The following is an 18,315-nucleotide window of genomic DNA, read 5'->3' as shown; positions in this document are numbered from 1 at the left end:
AAGTGGGTATGCAGTCAGGAGGGAAGCCAGAAGTGCTGGGGAACAGAGAGCTTTAAAAATGGAAAGGTATTGCCAAGCAACATGTTTGTGATCTAAGACCTAGAGAGAAGCCATGGCTTTATGTATATGGAGCTGTGTTTGTTCAGGATGTGGAGATGATGCTTGCAGGAAACCTACTTTTTTTGTCCTGATCCCCCAGATCCCCCTGATCCTCCATGCATCTCTCTGCAGGAGCATCATGAACTTGGTGTGACCAGGGAATTATGTATCAATGCCTTCTGGTAATTTTTAGCATTAGCATTTAGTCTATTTTAGCATTAGCATTTAGTCTATTTTAGCATTCTCGGTTTGTATAAGATTGACTTGAATCAGAAAAGAAAGATATCCTATATGTTCATCCTATTGACCCAGCTTTCCTCCTAGACAGACCAGGGCTATCCATGCACATACACAGCTAGGACTATTTATTTCAGGTTTAGATTCAATTCAAAGACATATTACTTCTGCTCTTGAGTCTTCTGGATCAAGCAAAGGACTCTTTTCAGCCACCAGACTAGGATGATAATCAAGTCTCATCAGACAATATCAGGGTCATGGGTTAATAAGACCGTAACTCTGAGGGTAATTTCACTGAAAGCTGTGGTGAAGTCATAGTCCTTGGCAAAAAATGTCAGCTGTATCATTTCAACCTTATTTATCTGAGAAAAGCAGTTATAGGTAATTTGTGAATTGTGCAAAAACATGAACTCATGCATAATAATCTTAATGGAGCTTGTTTACATCTTCTTCTTATGCATAATTAGCAAAACATATGATCTGAGTTGTTCTCTTCATTTAGAGCCCTGTTTTGGCTGGTTGACACAGTGCAGTTGGTGTTGCCAAGAGCTACAGTGGGTAATGTTTTCTGATAGATTTAGTGTGGGATGTCTGTGCACAGCAGTAGGGTCTGTAAATGTGCAACAAAAAGATCAAGGCTGTCATAAACAGTAATATCTGCTGCAAACCAGAGCTGCGGGTCCAGCACTGCCATTTCCTCCATGCCCTGCACAAGTGAGTGTCGTCAGCTACGTCTCATGTAAAAGCCTAATGCTGAATGACTGATTGTATCACAGCCTTGAGACTGTGCCTTCTAATTAGATATGCAAAGTGAATAATTTTAGTTCAATTAGGTGTTGCTGGCTGGACAACCGGAGGTGTAATGCCTATCTACACTAAATGTTATTATTAACCTGTTTCATGTCCTTGGCTACTGACTATTGGGCACTGGAAATCGGTATTTTGGATTGTCTGGGACTTTGTGGTTTGTTTTTTTTTTCCTATTTTGGCATTATTTAACAGCATTTAGCTAAATTAAAACCAGCATTCTGCAAACTTTATAGGAAAGCAGTATTGTTTACATATGTGTAGCTGTACTGGAGGTTAGGATTGCTCCTTTCGTTTTCTTCATCTCAGGGAATTTTCTCGCATCTGTTGCTAAGAGACAATAATGACCTGTACTTAAGAGAGACCCAAGAAGTTGCCATGGTTGAGGAGAAGGGTGCGGCTGCTACTCTCGCTGAGGGGCAAGATTTGGGCTGGGCACAGCTCCTGGCTCTCTCACTGTTGAGGGGAGGGGAGACAGGCTGGGGTCGCTGTGGGGAGAATTTGCCGCTACCACTATGGGGTTTTGTCTTCTACCGTGAAAGAGGCTCTGCTCGTGGGAGTGGCCATTGTACTGGGGCGTTATTAACACCCGACCTCACTAGAAAGGACCCTCACCACCTATTTGGGTGTCTCAGGGAAAACCCAGGACCCCGAGCCCCTTCCCCCTCCAAGGGCCGTGTTCGGGAGCCGGGCTGCCGCTGCCCAGCCCCGCCGTTCCTCTGCCACTGCTCCGGGTTTGTCCCTACACTGTAACCCCACACCCCTGCCTGCCGGGACACCCCGCGGCTCCTGCCACAGCTGCGGAGGTTCTGATACATTTCTTTTGCTACTCTGGGGTGGGCCTGCCCCTGCCATCCCAGCTGCGCTCCCAGGTTGCTGCTGCAGCCATTTCACCGCCCGGCCCGGCCGCCATCACCGCGTGAGGGAGACGCGGCCGAGCTCGCGCCACAGCGCCCCCTGCAGGCGCGGGGGAATCCTGGCCCCTGCCCGGCCGGGAGCCACCAGCGCCCCTGCTGGCTGTGCCCGGAACTGCAGCGCAGGGGAAGGGGCCGCAGCCGAGAGCGGCTGTCCCTGGGTTTGTGTTCTGTTCCTCGGGGCTGCTGCTCTTTGTCTGCCTTGTTCTACACACACATACTATCCTGTGCCTTTGCCTGAAAGTCCCGTTATTTTGGAGTTATAATAATTTGATGGTGGGGGGGAGTCCACATTTGCTATTCCAAGGGAGGTTCCCGCCTTCCTTGGCAGACACCTGTTTTTCAAGCCAAGACAAATTGTTACACTAGTTCTGAGGCTGAACACGTGTTTGTTGCCAATTAGGATTCAATGAGCTCTTACCTTTTTTGCAGCTTTCAAGCCCGTGGTGACTCATGCAGATGTAGTAAGTTTCTGAGTAGCTGTTTATGTAGCCTGCTCCAATGGGAGACTTATTTGCACTTTTTTTTTAAACAAACTTTTGGCATGCACTACTGGGACTTTATTTCCATTTACTGAATGCAAGGACTCAGACTGGGCAGGGCTTGCTTGGTTGGTGGAACTTCGAATATTAACTAATTAGGTGGCCTTTGTTAAATGCTGCTTTTAATTTTTAAAAGATCCCCCACCCAATACTTTTAAAGTGGTTTTTAATAGTCTATTGTACTTTTTTGCTTTTTTTTTTGCATCTGGTGCATGGTAGGGGATATGGTATATCTATTTAATGCCATGTTTTTTAGTCAAGGTGTTTATAAGTTTACTTTTGAAATGAGTCCTGTTGTTTGAGGTGACTTTTTTTTCCCCGAGCTGACTGAGGGAGGGACTGCTTGGATCTTTTTTTTCCTAAGGAGACCCCATTCATATGTTTCCTCCCAAATTTGCCCTAAACCAGGACAAGATCTCAACAACTTACCCCTCTCTATTCACTCTTCATCATGTTGCAGTGTAATTTGCTTGCTAATTACGCTGTTTGCTCCCTTCTTGTATTTTTGAAGCTCTTTTAAAAATCAGTAGGTTTTTATAATAATATATTATATTATATATAATAGGTGGATTGTGGATTGGAAGGTGGATGTGCTCTATCAGAAAAGGGTAGGAGGAAGAACGATTTTTGGGTATCAGACACTTGCCCATTATTGAGAGTGCTGCTGAAAGGTGAAAATGTGGCAGGAAAAGCCTACACAGAATAAATGAACAGAGTGCAGCTGAAAGGTAGGAGAAGATCAAACTTCACAGCCCCAGGATGACCCCAGTTAAACCCCCATATTCAGTCCCACCAACTGTAGCCTCTCCCACTGCCTGGAGTTTGTGAGGTCCTCTGCTCAAGGTAGAGCTGAACCAGGGAATAGGAAATGCTGGGTTGTAGTTGTTCCATCTTCAGCTCATCCACTTCCTCCTTACCTTCAATGGTAACTCTCATTTCAGCTGCTGTGCAGGATATGCTGTGGCAGCCTTAGTGTGAGAGTTCCCTGATTCTGAAGGGAAGGTCATCGTGCTTCTTCCCTGACACTTCTGTGTGTTTTCACCCTGCCCCAGGATCTCCTTCCTTTGGCTTTAATGCTTCAAATACTGACTGCTCATTAGCACAGCAGAGTCAAGCCTTAATTTCCCCAAATAAAAAGCTTTTTCTGGCTCTGCAGTTTGTATGATCTGTCCAGAAGGTGCATGTGTTGGAGCTGTAGAGAACAGGTCTGCCTCACCTGCATCAGAGCACTTCGTGTGTCGGCAGAGAAATTGCTAGATATGAGCTTTTGCAAGTAGCAAGTGAGCTCAGCATGGACTCTTCCTGAAACTGAGAGTCTCACCTGAAACCTTTCACTTTTGGAGCTTGCTCATCCCATTGAGCCTTAGTGATGTTGTCCTGTAGTATCTGCAGCACAGGCTGCTCCTGTTCTACAACTTTGCTTCATGTACTGCTTGGAGCAGGTATCCAAACCCCCTAGATGGGCTCTGTGTCATCCTGCACACTGTGGGGGTTTGCTACCTTATTAATTCCTTTAAAAAAGGATCATTTTCCTTGGTATTCAGATATAGGGAGACAAAATTTTGCCAGTGAGGCACAGTTCAGTTAGAGATGCTCTGACATTACTGCATTGTTACTGTCCATGGGGGTGGAATTCTGCTGGTTGGATTCCTTATGCTGCAGTGCCGTGGCACAAATCTCATCTTGGCTTCCTCAGCACATCTCTAGGACGTGCAAAACGTGGTGCTGCTGGAGGACTGTCCCTGTGTCTATCCACCACCTCTGCTTCCCCCAGGAGCACCATGATCCCTGGGGCCTGATGCCCATGGAGCCAGCAGGCAAATCTCCCAGAGCAGAAGTGATGAGGAGTACAGTGTGGGATTTTCATTCAGACATCCCACAGGGGGATGAGATTTCCCCCATCAGGGGTTCATCAATACTCTTCCTTTGTGCCACCATCCTGCTCCCTCTTAAAATTGCCTATGTCCAATCCTGCAGTGTATTTCAGGAGGTGCCAGGCTGTTTCTTTGTGGTTGTTTGTCTTCAAATGTTTTTCCTTTTACTGCATACTTCAGATGCAATAAAAAAGAAATGAAGGGGCCATTAAAGGAAAATGCTCTTCCCTGGCATTATCTACTCTGTGGGATGTTTCCAGAATTGCTCCTGAATGAATGCTGCTTGTACCCTTGCACAATTTGCCTTGTTACTTACAGGATGCTCTCTTTGCTAGCTGGTGCCCCTTTTCTGGGCTGGTTTCCCACCTCTCCAGCCTGCAATGCACTGAGGTCCTGCCCACGGGTTGTAAAAAGAGGAGATGCTGGAGCCCGTGGCTGGGGGCAGCTGCAGCCAAAGTGCAGCTGCTGCTCTGGGTACTTCTGCATCCATTTGGAGCCAGGCCAGCTGGTCTCAGCCCTTGCTGGAAAGCTTGGCAAGGTACTTCTCATTCCTGAGCTTTCTGTGTTGCTACTAAAGATTGGATACTCTAGGAAGCAGGCCTGAAGCATAAACCTTATCCTTATGGTTTATGAATAGAACTCCTTCTAAAAGTGTAAATCATGAACCAGCTCTGCAGCATGTCCTGCATAAATCTGGGAATCTGAGAGGTAAAAAAGAATCAATTAAAATTGGTCTGACCTGTATGCATATGGAGCATTTGTTGGAGTGTAGGATTTCTGCATACACTCCCCTTGGTGTCAGGGAAATTCTGGGCCAAGCCTGGTAACTGTCAGGGGGATACAAAAGGCACAATCCTGCTGTTAGTGCCCTTTCCCTGTCAATCTTCATTAATCAGCTCCACAGCCATTAAAGAAAAGCAATTGGGGATTTATTAGTGGGCAAAGTTATGTCTCTTCCCTTTCTTTGGTCCTGGAAACAACTGAGCACTTTGGAGACTTCCAAAACAACCCAAGTGGGATGTTACCGTTCTCTGTGGAGGCTGGGGACAAGGAGCATCAAACTGGAAAATGGGTACTCTCAGCACCAGCAAACAGACCCTCCTCTTTTTCTCTCCAGCACTGATGCAGAAGGCAATAAATGATGAGACCACCATTGGTCTTATTACAGCTCTTGCCTTGTGACTTCTGCCATGTGCTAGGGGTGAAGGTACCTTGAAGGCATCATTATTTTAAATCCCACTTCATAACAAATAAAGTATTAAAGAAGGGCAAGATGACCTTGTCAGACAAATTTGATATTGGTTTTCTGATTGTTATCTTCATAACAAGTTTATAACAGGTTTATAACGAACGTGATTGATTAAGATAAAAGGATTGTAGGAGAGTCCCTCCCAGCCTTGCAGATCTTTCCTACTTTGAAAATAATATCATGAAGGATTTATTCATCAGCAGTATACTTTGTAGTCAGCACTGGACTGGTATACAATTAGCTGATTTTAATGCAGCATGATTTTAAATACAAGGCAAGGTACAAGGCAATGTACAAGGCAAAGTGAATGTAGTCTGTGTGGGAAAGATAGTGAATTTGTTGCTTTAACAGAATGCTTCAGAGGAAAATTTATGATTTACAGTTACCAGATGCTTTAGTGTTTGCAATGGCCCTGGGTGTCTAACTTGGGGCTCTGGTGTCTGCTCAGTGTGAGCTAAAAAACTGAACTGCTCTCTGTCATCCGTGCTACAGAAGTGAGAGGTGGTTGAACAGCTCCTGGCACCACTGGTGCTCCCACAGCATCATCCTGCACCTCCTCTGGCCCTTACAGATGCAAGAACTTCATCCTTGGCTCTTCCTTAGCCCAAAGGTCACTGTCACCATGTGTTGTTTTTGTTTTCAATCTAGCAAAGTCTTACAAAGCCTTCTGCTGGCAGGAACAGCTCTCTTCGTGCTGATGCTCAGAACTGTCAGTGGGGACTTAATTTGTCTTCTGCAGTTTGCAACTCTGTGGTCTCACCACTCCACACGTCACCCTGTGGCAGTCAATACTTTTAATGGGTGGAATTGGCGGTGCTCTTGCTTAGGCAAAGAAAAATCTGTCTCTGAGTCTGTCATTAGGAGACAGCTTTAATAGTGCTACAGGTGAGCTCACAGGAGAGAAAGGGCTTGCACTGTGTGAAAAGCCCCCTGTGGGTCTGGGGGCTGCCAGCACAAGACTGAGCAGCACCTGTGGGTGCTCACAGCAGACCTCTCCTGATGGGCTGCACTTCACTGGGAACGGACCACTGGCCAGAATTTGCTTTTCTCTTCATCCATGATTTGAGCTAGCCCTGGAACATTGTGGTGACAGCAAAGCCTGATATTTTCTGTCTCAAAATGGCAGAGCAGTGGCCCTGGGCTGTAGAGATGTGTTAGGCTCTCCAACATTTTCTATGATCTGTTGGCATATTTTTGTGGGGGGAAAAGACCCCAAACCCACAAAAATTGTGTTCATTTTTGGCAGGTGTCTCTGCTGTTTATAGGAAAAGTAACAAAGGAAGAAGCACTTCCTTCCTTCCTTCCTTCCTTCCTTCCTTCCTTCCTTCCTTCCTTCCTTCCTTCCTTCCTTCCTTCCTTCCTTCCTTCCTTCCTTCCTTCCTTCCTTCCTTCCTTCCTTCCTTCCTTCCTTCCTTCCTTCCTTCCTTCCTTCCTTCCTTCCTTCCTTCCTTCCTTCCTTCCTTCCTTCCTTCCTTCCTTCCTTCCTTCCTTCCTTCCTTCCTTCCTTCCTTCCTTCCTTCCTTCCTTCCTTCCTTCCTTCCTTCCTTCCTTCCTTCCTTCCTTCCTTCCTTCCTTCCTTCCTTCCTTCCTTCCTTCCTTCCTTCCTTCCTTCCTTCCCTCTTTGAGATGCATTGCAGATGCCAATAGACACATTAGAGGGAATTTGTGAAATAATTGAATAGCAGGACTGGCAGATAATGCAGAAAGTCATTTTGCTCTGTGCTTGCTCCAGGGCAGGAGCTGCTTAGGCATAGATTTCTGTCTGCCCTCATCTCAGGAGCCCATCCCAGGACCTCTGATGGACCAATTTCCAGAGGACACAACTATTCAGCTTTGTGATTCTGTCAAACCCTCCCTTCCTCTACGAGGAACAGGCATCTGAAGTGTTAATCCTTATCAGGTTCCTCAAGGTCTGTCTCGCTGACTTTTAATTTGCATTTTCCATCCTTTCCTTTTTTTGGTTGTTTGCTTGAAGTCATATTTCATCCCAGTGCTTCTCCCGGGCTCCTGCCAAGCTCATCTTAGATGAACCCGTGAATTCATGAGTGCAGAATCACTGCTGATGTCCCTTCCTTGCCTTGCACTTCTGGTTCCTGCCCTGAAGTCGTTAATTTTCAAGCTGAGACTTCTGTGAGTTAACTGGAAAAGGAAACTGGCATCCTCCCCAGCTTGTGCCCACCTCAGGAATTTCTGCTTTCATTCCTTCCCCTCCAGCACCTTCAGCTCACCTTAAAAGCTGACAGTGGAAGCTGTGCTGCAGCTTGGAGCAGTGTTTGTGGCTGCCACTGTGCCACTTGTGGATACGGAAATCATGGAGTGATCCCAAATTGCCCCATTCTCACCCTGTCCTCAGCTTCAGAGAAACAAGGAAAGTAAGGCACTAATCACTTGGGGCGACAGGCGCTCAGACTTGTCTCAGCAGCTTCCAGCACAGGCTGTTATATCACAGGATAAAATTAGACTCTGACCTTGAAACCTATATGTGGCAGAACAGGAGCTGTAGCCTTGAAGCCACCCACATCCCATGTAATTCTCAGGAAATTATGCACTTTGAAAATGCTTGTCTTTCATTCTGACAAGCTTAAATCTTTTCTTATGGCACAAAGTGCTCCTGCCTTCTTTTCCAGACTTTGTCTCCCTCCCTCTCTCTCCACTGTGCACCATGCTTAGAACATTTTCTCCTAAAGCATCTCCCCAGAAAAAAATCCTTTTTATCATGCATACAGCACCGTGAAAGAGAGTGCTGTGCCAAGCCTCAACTCTGCTCAAGAGTTACTGCAGCTGATATATTTATCTCCCAGGCTCAGCTCCCCCTGGCAGTCCATTCATGAGAAAAAAAACCAACAACCCCCACCCCCCCAAAAAAAAAACCCAAGAGGAAAGCAAGACTGAAGCCTTGATTATAAATAGGCTTTGTGGAAAGGCAATATTATCTGCTTAAGAAGCAAGCAAACAAACAGGGATGCACACAAAGACAGCCCGTCTCTCCTTTTGTACTCTGAAAGCCACCTTCCTGCTCTTGGTGTGACAGTAAAAATGAGCAAACCACAGAATAATCAAAATAATGAATGCTTTGGTACTTGAGTTTAGTGAGAATGTGACTGCCCCTTCATTAACAATAGGTGGGTTTGCCGTTCAGTGAAAGTATAATAAATCCATAGCAAGTCTGGGTAGATCCCAGTGATTTCCACTTCAGTGGAAGCAGATAGCAAGATCAGGGCTTTTGTGACACCTAATCAATGGCAAACGACACAATAAGATGTGTACAAAAAGTACCAGAAACTCCAATAGCCCCCAGGAGCCTAGACCAGTCTGGCTGGGCTCCAGTTGAGCAGGAGTTGCTGCCAGGTATATACCATCATCACTTTATTTTTATGCCAATTTTAATATGTACAAAGCAACAGGTTAATACACTGTAAATCAGGATAGGGATTGTCCTTTCTCATTTGCATTTGCACAATTTCATGCTCAAATTTTTCATTAGCAGTTATCATTAAAAATTCAAGTTTTTAAAATCAAATATTGAAAAAACTTAAAAAAGCATATTCTCACCAGTTTTTGTGGTTTTTTCTCAGAGATTATTGTAAAGATGTATATAGTAACTACTTACAGCTGTGGTTTGGTAGAAATATTATTTATATATAACACATTAAAAAGGAATCACCTTTGTTGTGAATTTTGAAAGCTAGAAACCCTTTTCTGAAATATTTACATTTTAAAGCTCAAGGTAATAGTAATGAAGTCTGCATATTTAAAAAGAAAGCATTTACTTTCAGCAAAAGCCTTTGATTTTTTTTCCTTGCAAAGAGAATGCTTTCAGTAAGAGTTGTGTCTCTCCAGTGGATACAACACTCACTGTAAAATGATGGAATGAATCCAGTGCTGGAATATCAGCATGTGAATCCATTTCTCCCTTTCTTCTTCAGTGAATATCATGTTGCTGACAAGCACTCTTAGTAATGTAGAGCATTTTTGCAGTTGCTGTAAGTGAGGACTCTGTCTCCCTCACAGACCCCAAGATAAGAGTGAAAGAGAGACTTGAATGAAGCTGGGAAATGTTTGCCCTTGTGTTGAAATTATTAAAATAATCTCACCATACTTAATATATAATGAAAGTGTAGGTACCCTCCTGGGACAGCTGAGGAGCCCTTTAATGATGAAACATTGCACCTCTGACAATGATGGGTCATTTGAATTACTAGGTCATGGAAGAACTAATTTCTGGTTTGATTGGAATGATCTGATTTACACCCAGATAAACCGTGGGCCAGACTGAAAATGTGCCTTTGCTTGATGGAAGATTTTGTACTGGAATGTAGGAGAAAAGATGGCTCCTGAGGTTGTGCTTAAAGCTGTTTTAGTGTCTCTTGTCATGCACAACAGTCTAGGGAGACTTCTGAGAAAGTTCATTAGAGGATATATTCCACTCCCACTTTCTCTCTCTCTTGATCTCATGATCTCTTCTTGTCTATTCTCTTTTCTTTCATTAGCACTTTATATCATTTGACACTTCATCAGGATGATGGCCTGTTTACTGTATGCAAATAATCCCTGAATTATGCATGAATAATTATGAATTTGCGTATTGGTTTCCTGAACTGGCATATTGCCATGTAAAATTAGCTTCACTTTAACGTGATCACAAAAACACATCCAATTAAACTTGAAGGAAGAGCTCACCTTGAAGGGAACACAAAGTATTGAGCCACTGCTGCGAAAGAGCAAAGTACAGCTGGCACCAAGTAGGTGCAGCCATGATCCCAGGACTGGGACAATGGTGTGCAATGGAGCTTTTTGCACTCCTCTTTGCAGCACTCCACTCTTTTTGCAGCACCTCTTCTGGATCAAAGGCACCTTCCAGGCATCACCTTCACATCTGGCACCCCCTGAGCCGACTCAGCCTTCCGTGCCAGGGCAGGGATTTGGTGCATTGCTTGAGGTCAAAGCTGACTACAGGATCCAACCTGCCCAGCACAGCCCTTGTGAATGGTCTGTGGTGTTCAGACTGAAAGATGGGAAGGAGCCAAACTGAGGATTTGAGCCCTTCTGCATTTCAAGATTTTTGTTCTTCAGGACCAGGTTCACTTGAGTCGCTGGGGCTGACTGGGCACTCCTGAGGTCCCACGTGTCTGTCTCTGGTCTGCCAAGGTACCCTCTGTGCCATCCTGGCACAGCTGTGGATGAAATACCCTGCATAATTGAAAAACAGTAAATTAAACTTAAATGTGGTATTTAAATTTTATTTCTCTGCCATTTTAATTGCCTATGAAATCTACTCCTGAGTAGCCAGCCTGCCTCTGATCAGATGAACCAACCTGCTTAAAAGAAGACTTCAAAAGCTGAGGGTGCCTTTTTTTCTCTTGCTGCCAAGCAAAGGCCAAGGGTGAGCCCACTGCACTCAGGCTCTGGCGTCATCACCTTAGGAAGTTTTGCTGTGCAAACCCACTCAGCAGGGCCACTTTGTGTAGCAGATCTAAGGAGGGGGCTGGAGGTGGTAGCAGCCCTTTCACAAGAAAGAGTACAAGTACTGAAGATCTTTTTGCCTTTCTAGTATTTCTCCCAAGATATCACGGAATATATTTAGAGAAGGGCTGAAGACAGAAATTCAGTAGGCACAGAGAAATTATTGAAGAGCTGTTTTCAGTTGGCAATAATTCTGCTTTGAGTCTGTGGAGTCCCTTTGATTAAGCTCTTTGGTAGGTTTGTATTTAATAGCTGCAAGCTCACCTGTCTCTGCATAAATGTTCTAGTTGTCCTCTCCTCTTTGAATTTCCTGCCAGGACAAAGCTGTTGATTGAACCTGTTTGAGCAAATCTTAAAACATCTGCACTAGTCTTGGTGTTGCAGTGCTTTGTTCTGTGATGTTTGGCAAGGGCTAATTAAAACAATTGTTAGTAGCTATTCTATCTGAAATATTATCTGAATTACTCCATCTGGTGTTTTGTGTGTATTGCAGCACAGGAACCCCAGGACAGAGGAATATTGCAGGCATTCTTGGTTCTGCTCCATGTTCGGTGAGTGTTATTTTAGATCAAAGTTTGATTTTTGGTTTTAGATCAAAGTCTTGATTTTTTTTATCTGTCTAAAGTCATGACAGCAGTGAGCAAAAGGACCAGTTAACATAAAAACCTGTCCTTTCTCTCAAAATCTAATCAGTGGACACACTGTTCTCCCAATAAGTCTGTTATTCATCGAAAACAGTTTAAATAGTTCACTGAAGTAACTTTTTTTCTATTAAAAAGAGAACAAATATGCAAATCATAATACTTTAATTACATTTTGGTGTGAATCTAATTTCTTATGAAGGCATAATATTTTCTTTGTGTGCCTTGCCTTCATAGCACATGGAGCCATAAACTCAGTGACATCTATAGAAAGGTGAGTTGGTGCTTCTTGTTCCATCCAGCCAGCAACAAAGATGATTAAATGAATCCAAGCAAATCCCTGTCTATGGGCCAAGTCAAAGGAGAATTTAATGACTAATTTTTCAGAATCAGCAGAGATAAGACTCCTATATGAGTTTTTTTCATTGTACAGTGTCACATTTCCTTCTGATTCAAAGATCTGAGTAATTCCAGAATGCTTCCTCCTGTCTCCCTCTTTTTTTAACTTGACTTTTACTGGGGTTTGGGACAGGAACCATCATTTGGCTGCATGCACATGGATCATCCTGCATAACTGAGCTGTAAATGCTATTGGGGTGCTCTGTCTAAATTTTCCCAGTGTCTTGTGCTGTGACATTTGCTGGAGTCTTTCCATCTTCCCTCTTTAAATCCATTCCTTGCTCTCTGCCTGGTTGAGGCTTGGATGATGCTGACCAGCGATGGCCCTTTCCTCAGCACTGAGTTGTGCTGGTTTCTAGGAAGGTGATCTGATCCATGTTCCTGCCCTGCCAGCTCCACAGGCATTGCACAGGGCTGGTGCTATGCTGCCAGAAGCAGGCAGAGATGCATCTGCACTTGGGCAGGCAAACAGGCTGGGGAGCTGCTGTAAGTAGTGGCTGTGGGGTGGTACTGAGCTGGAAACAGTGGGGAGCATAGCTGCTGAGCCTGCAGCACCATTTCATTGCATCATTTTCACCTGTGTGATTATTTACCTCCTCAGTGCTGAGTATCCTCTTGATGCCAGCTCAGAAAGTGATTACTGGGGTCTGTGTTCAAGCTGCTGTTTCTACTCACCTTTCTCCCTCTTCAGTTTATCCTCTGACTCCTGATAATCCCTGTGGTTGAGGCTGGTGGGGCTGGAGCAGGGCTGTGGATTCAGGAGGGCTTTGGGCACCCACCCAGCCCTGGCTCACCCACCCCATTCCTTGTCTCCCTTCCTGCCAATTCGTGTTTTACCTCTGCCAGGTCCTGTGGGTGCTCTGGGCCAGCGTTACAAGCTCGCCTCTTGATCTTTGTGATGATTTCATTAACAGAAACTCGGGATGATCCTCTCGGTGCAGACGTGTCTAATCTACTTGGGGATTTGAACTGGGCAAACACAGACATCTGGCACCAGATCCAGCCCACAGAGCTTAGTGGGTCCTGAGAGGCAGAGAGCAGAGGAAGAAAAGGGAACTTCTATTCCCACCATCTAAGGTTGGAGGACACAGGCAGGCTGGGAGAAGCCTCCTCCACCAGTGCCAGTGGGCACAGCTCGCTGGAGGGCTGAGTTTTCACCTGCTGACTGTCTGTGCCTCTGCCACAGCAAAAGGATGTTTAATTGGTATGGAAATAAGCCAGCAACATCCTACATCTTCTTTTCTCTTCCTGGAAGCTCATAGGGAGGGTGATTGGGGATTTGAGCTTTGCAGAGATCTGAGATATTTTTCCCCAAAACACACATTTCAGCCTACTCTGCTCATGCTCTGTTTTGTTTTTTTTTATTTTCCCTGTTTTTCGTCTGCTTTCCATGTTTTTCTTATCATGACAATGGTAGTGAAAAATAAACACTGCAGCCAACAGTGCTGTTCTAATAAAGCTGCAGTTAAAATAGCAAAGAGAATGCAAATTAAATACCATAACCATTTAGAAACAGTACTTTTTATTAAATATGAGTACTTTCCATCTCAGCTTTAAAACGTGGGTGGATTCTATTAAATTTAATAATTTTCCTGGAGGATTGCAGGGTAAAGGTGTTGCACAAATGCACAGATAACAAATGAGGGTGATTTTTAAAAACAGCGCAGAAAGGTGCAGTTTTTAAATATATGGATCATAAAGATGCTCTGTTGTTGACTCAACCTCTCCCTTTTCTTTTCAAGTCTGCTTTCTTCTGATGTTGCTGTTCTCCATGGCTCCCAGAATGAAGTTTTCAGAAACGTTAATTATATATTTATGAACATAAACACCAGTAAAGTTGGCTTTTTTAGTGCATTGCAGAGAGCTCTCCTAGCTTTCCTTTTGGCTTCAGTCAGAGCAGGATTGAGCATCCAGGAGCTGAGCCTTTGGGTTTGGACTTCAGTGCTGACATCCAGCCTCTGCTCAGGCTGCTGTCTGTCTCCAGGGGCTGGAGAGACAATATTTTTCAATTATTACAGCTTGCACTTAGACACGTGAATGCTGTGGCCAAGTCTTGGCTAACAGGAGATGTCTGCTTTTCTTTCAGGTTCTTGCAGACAACTCCTGTGTGTAACCACCCAGCTGTTTCAGAAACCATCCTGTGGCCACCTGCTCTCCCCAGGTGTCAGCTTGTATTGCAGTCAGTACCCAAATCCTTCTGTGGATCTGGACTTTGGTGACCATTCCCCAGGTAATTCCAGGAAATTGCCATCCTGGGATCTCTTCACAGCTGGTAGCTAAATGGCTTTGCTTTACAGCAATACTGAGCAATGCTGCAGTTTTGTGTGTGTGGTGCAAGGCTGACTGCAGTACACCACAGCTTCATGCTGCCTTCCAGTTGGTTGTTGATTCTTCCAGAACCATCCTTTTGTTGGCAATTTCTGTTGTCCCTCTATTCCTCTGGAGGAATTGTGAAGCTCTAGCAGTGTACAGACCTGATTTTGCAAAAAGCTATGATGTTCCTATAGTTTGTTTGCCTGCAAGTGGATCTGAATCACCTTTTCTGTTTCATTTGTTCTGAATTTCCCTTCTGAGGAAAAATCAAGAAAGAAGACATGCCTGGGAGAATGCTCATGCCTTTTCCTCTGTCTGGCTCACAGAGCTGTGCATGCTGCTCCCATGAAGATGGGCTGTATCCAAGATCTCAGTGCTCATCCTTTTAGGCCTCATGGAGCTCTCCAGTGCCAGGAATGGCTGCACTCCAGAAATGGCCATGCTGAGCTTGGGATTGCTGTAAAGCCTCTGATTTTGCAGGTGTTTGGTGCAGTGTGTGAAGGAACAGCATCACCTGCATGGGAGCAGCAACGCACCAGGAATCAAAGTGAAAAGAATCACCACAGAGTGATATTTGCCATAGGAAGTTATCTCCTGCCAGAACTGGTTTTGAGACAAAAATACACCAGGCTGGATGGTGCAATTAAATTATGCATGATAGGGTGTGCTGGTTTAGCACAGCCTGGTTTTTGGTAGTGGGGTGTCTTAGTTTGGCTCTCTTTGAAATGGAAAATATAAACCCCCTCCCTCCAAGTTATTATAATTTTGAAATTAAGGGGCTCTCAGGCAAAGTTATGGGAATAGGAATAACAGTTCTTTACTAAGAAAAATTAAAACAGAAATAAGAAGTATTCCTAACAAAGTACTACAAAGAGCAAACCCAAAATGCTGACAGAGTCAGAATACAACCTGACACCCTGTCAGTCCCATTAAATGGTGGCTGCATCCTGCTGGATGACAGATGTGGTTCAGTTGAAGCAGTGCTCCTGTAGAAGGTGCAGTTTTCTTCTGAAGGTCCAGTGATGATGTAGAAGGGTCTGGTTTTCCTCTGGAGTCCAGTGGAAAAAAGACTGCTTTGGTGTTCCAAATCTCAGTTTTTATCTAGGTAGGAAAGGCTTGGCTCCTTTCCCTGGCTGGAGCATCTCCCAGTGGGATGATGTAATTTTATCAGTCATGCACTGGGACTCAATGGCCCATTAACAGAAGATATCTTCCTGGAGGAAGGATGGGTATGGAAAAGATAAAAAACACTGCCCCACCTGGTTTCAACAGATGGTGATAGAATACAGACTTTTGGCAACGTCCTGTATTACAGCCTAAGACATGGGGGGAAGCTGCAGAGGTGGTTTCTGTGAGAAGCTGCTGGAAGCTTCCATGATGTTCAACAGTGCCAATCTCTGTTGGCTCTGAAGATGGACTTGCTGCTGGCCCAATTAGAGAAATTGGTAATGCCTCTGTGATGACAGATTTAAGAAGAAAATCAAAACCACACAGAAAGTTTTTTTTTCAGGGGTGTTGAGAAAAAAACTTCTCCTCTTGGGCACCCCACATGAAGAGAGGTGTTGAATGGTGCTGGTGCCAGAGTGGCCAGCACCACCCATGCAGTGGTGGCCAGGCCAGTGGCCAGCAGCGGAAAAATGAGCGATTCTCTGACACAGAACCTAAACAAAATCAGCTTCTCAGTGCTGGAAGATCCTTCAGAAACCTTTGAACTGGTGGAATTTATTGGCAATGGCACTTATGAGCAGCAGGGGTTTTTCCTTGTGGTCAGAGAAAGAGCAAGAAGTGAGGATATGTGGAAAAAGACAACATGGCAGCACCAAGATCAGTGAAAAGAAAGGAGAATAAATGGTCCAAGCGTTGGAGTCGAGATTTCTCTGCAAGCCATGGTGAAGACTGTGATAAAACAATCTTCCTGTGATCCATGAAATGTATGGGGGATGCAGAGATCCACTTGCAGCCTGTGAGAAAAGGTGCTCATGCTGGAGCAGGTGGATGCTGAAAAGCTGTAATCCTATGGGAGACCCGAACAGAGAAGGCCCTTGTTTCCAGAGTCAGAGAAAAGAGAATCCTTGTTTCCAAACTAGAGCAGCTTATCCTTAAAAGACTACACCCCATGAACTAAAATGACCCACACCATGCAGTTTTGGAAGGACTGTGTTGCCTGTGGGAGGGACTCACGGTACACAGGTCTGGCAGGACTGCTACTCATGAAATTGGAACCACGCTGGAGAATTTCATGGAGAACTGTTTCCCGTGAGACCCCACAGCATAGCAGAAGAGAGATTTCTCTCCCGAAGTGAATTGAAGAAAAATATCGAGTGATGAACTGACCAAAACCTCTACGCCCTGTCTCCCTGCACTGCTGTTGGGAAGGAATGAGGGGCTGGGGGGAAAATGGTGTTTTAAAGGCTTCTTTTACTCCTCATTATCCTCTTCTGAGTCTGTTAATATAAAGTTACTTTATACCTATAAGTTTGAGCATGCTTTACCCTTAGAGAGCTTTTCTCACAATCCTTATCTCAACTCATGAGCCCTTTATTACAGTTTGTGTGGGTGCCTGACGTGTTAGCCACTGTCTATCCATGGCATCAGGAGAATAAATGAAAATAAAAGAAAATGTTAAAAGTCCCTCTCAGGCTTCAGCCTACCAGTTCAGCAGCACAGGCTGAAAAAACTGTGAGTGTTTTATCCATGGTGGGTTTTGGGGCATAAAGAGTTTAAAATTTGCCAGTTGTCTGATTGGAAACACCTGGTGGTGCCCAAGTTTGGGAAGGTCTCCTGAATACTGAAGAAATTGTACACATATCTCAAACAAGGGCTCAACTCCAGCAGACAGTTTAATTTAGTTTTTTTAACAGTCCACAGGTGCTTCATGGAGTAATTGCATCTGTGTTCTTTCCCAGTTGAGTTTAAATAAAGTACAACAACTTTGCTGACACCAAGCCTGAGATAAACAGAGGCATGTGAGAAGAAAATTACCTTCCAGATAATTTCATTCCCTGTAAGCAAAACAGTAAGAAGACCTGAGGATATTTTTCACTGTTTTATAACAGAAATAGAGTGAAAAATCAGATAGTGGGAACTGTCAGTGCTAAACATCGTCATCTGTGTATGTGAAACTTGGAGAGTAGCTCTTAGTAGATCTTCCAAGGTTAATGTAAGTGATCTTATTTTGTTGATTGAATAAATGATTATTTCCTGAGGGATTAGTTATAATCCAGAAGTTAACATGTCATTTCATCTTTGATTGTACTCCTACAAATCTTCCATATAACCTCTCAGGCAGACAGCTCTGCAAGCTCAGCACTTTTTATAGAGGGATTTGTTGCAAATCAGATTATTGTGGTGTATCCTTGTAGGAGAGCAGAAGAGAAATATTGTGATGATGCATTTTCTCCTTTGAAAATGCCAATTCATTGAAAATGAAAGTTTTCCCAGAACTTTGGCTAAGACATATGACTTCCTTATTCTCTTCCAGTTGTCATGATGCTGAGAGTCCTGGGTTTCTTCACCCACTTTCCTTGGAACCCTGGCTTACATGTATCCTTTTAGATATCTGTAGAAGGTGGTAAAGGGCAAATTCTGTAAACCTGGTGCTGAAAAGTCCCCCTGTGGGACTTAGTGCATAGACAAATTTGACTTAGCAAGTGCAAGGAATGCAAAGTGGGGGCTGGAAGGGAAGAAGGATAAAGGATGGCTGGATGTGTATCTTCTCCAGGAGCGCCTGTTGTGCTATCAGCCCACTTCTCTGGAGCTCAGCTGGAATATGCTGCA

At 44.4% G+C, this 18,315-nt stretch overlaps 1 long non-coding RNA gene across 1 annotated transcript; it reads left to right on the top strand.

The window, feature by feature from the left end:
- Window positions 1-649: 649 nt before the first annotated feature.
- On the top strand, window positions 650-16,655 carry LOC148222154 (uncharacterized). Its single transcript, XR_015806759.1, has 3 exons — window positions 650-1,050; window positions 11,679-11,736; window positions 14,312-16,655. It is a non-coding gene; the product is annotated as an uncharacterized LOC148222154 (long non-coding RNA).
- Window positions 16,656-18,315: the final 1,660 nt, after the last annotated feature.

The sequence above is a fragment of the Sturnus vulgaris genome, chromosome 14 (assembly GCF_052056855.1).
Source record: "Sturnus vulgaris isolate bStuVul1 chromosome 14, bStuVul1.hap1, whole genome shotgun sequence".
Lineage (NCBI taxonomy): Eukaryota > Metazoa > Chordata > Aves > Passeriformes > Sturnidae > Sturnus > Sturnus vulgaris.
Note: the sequence above shows the minus strand (reverse complement) of the source record. Positions and strands in the feature narration are given on the sequence as shown.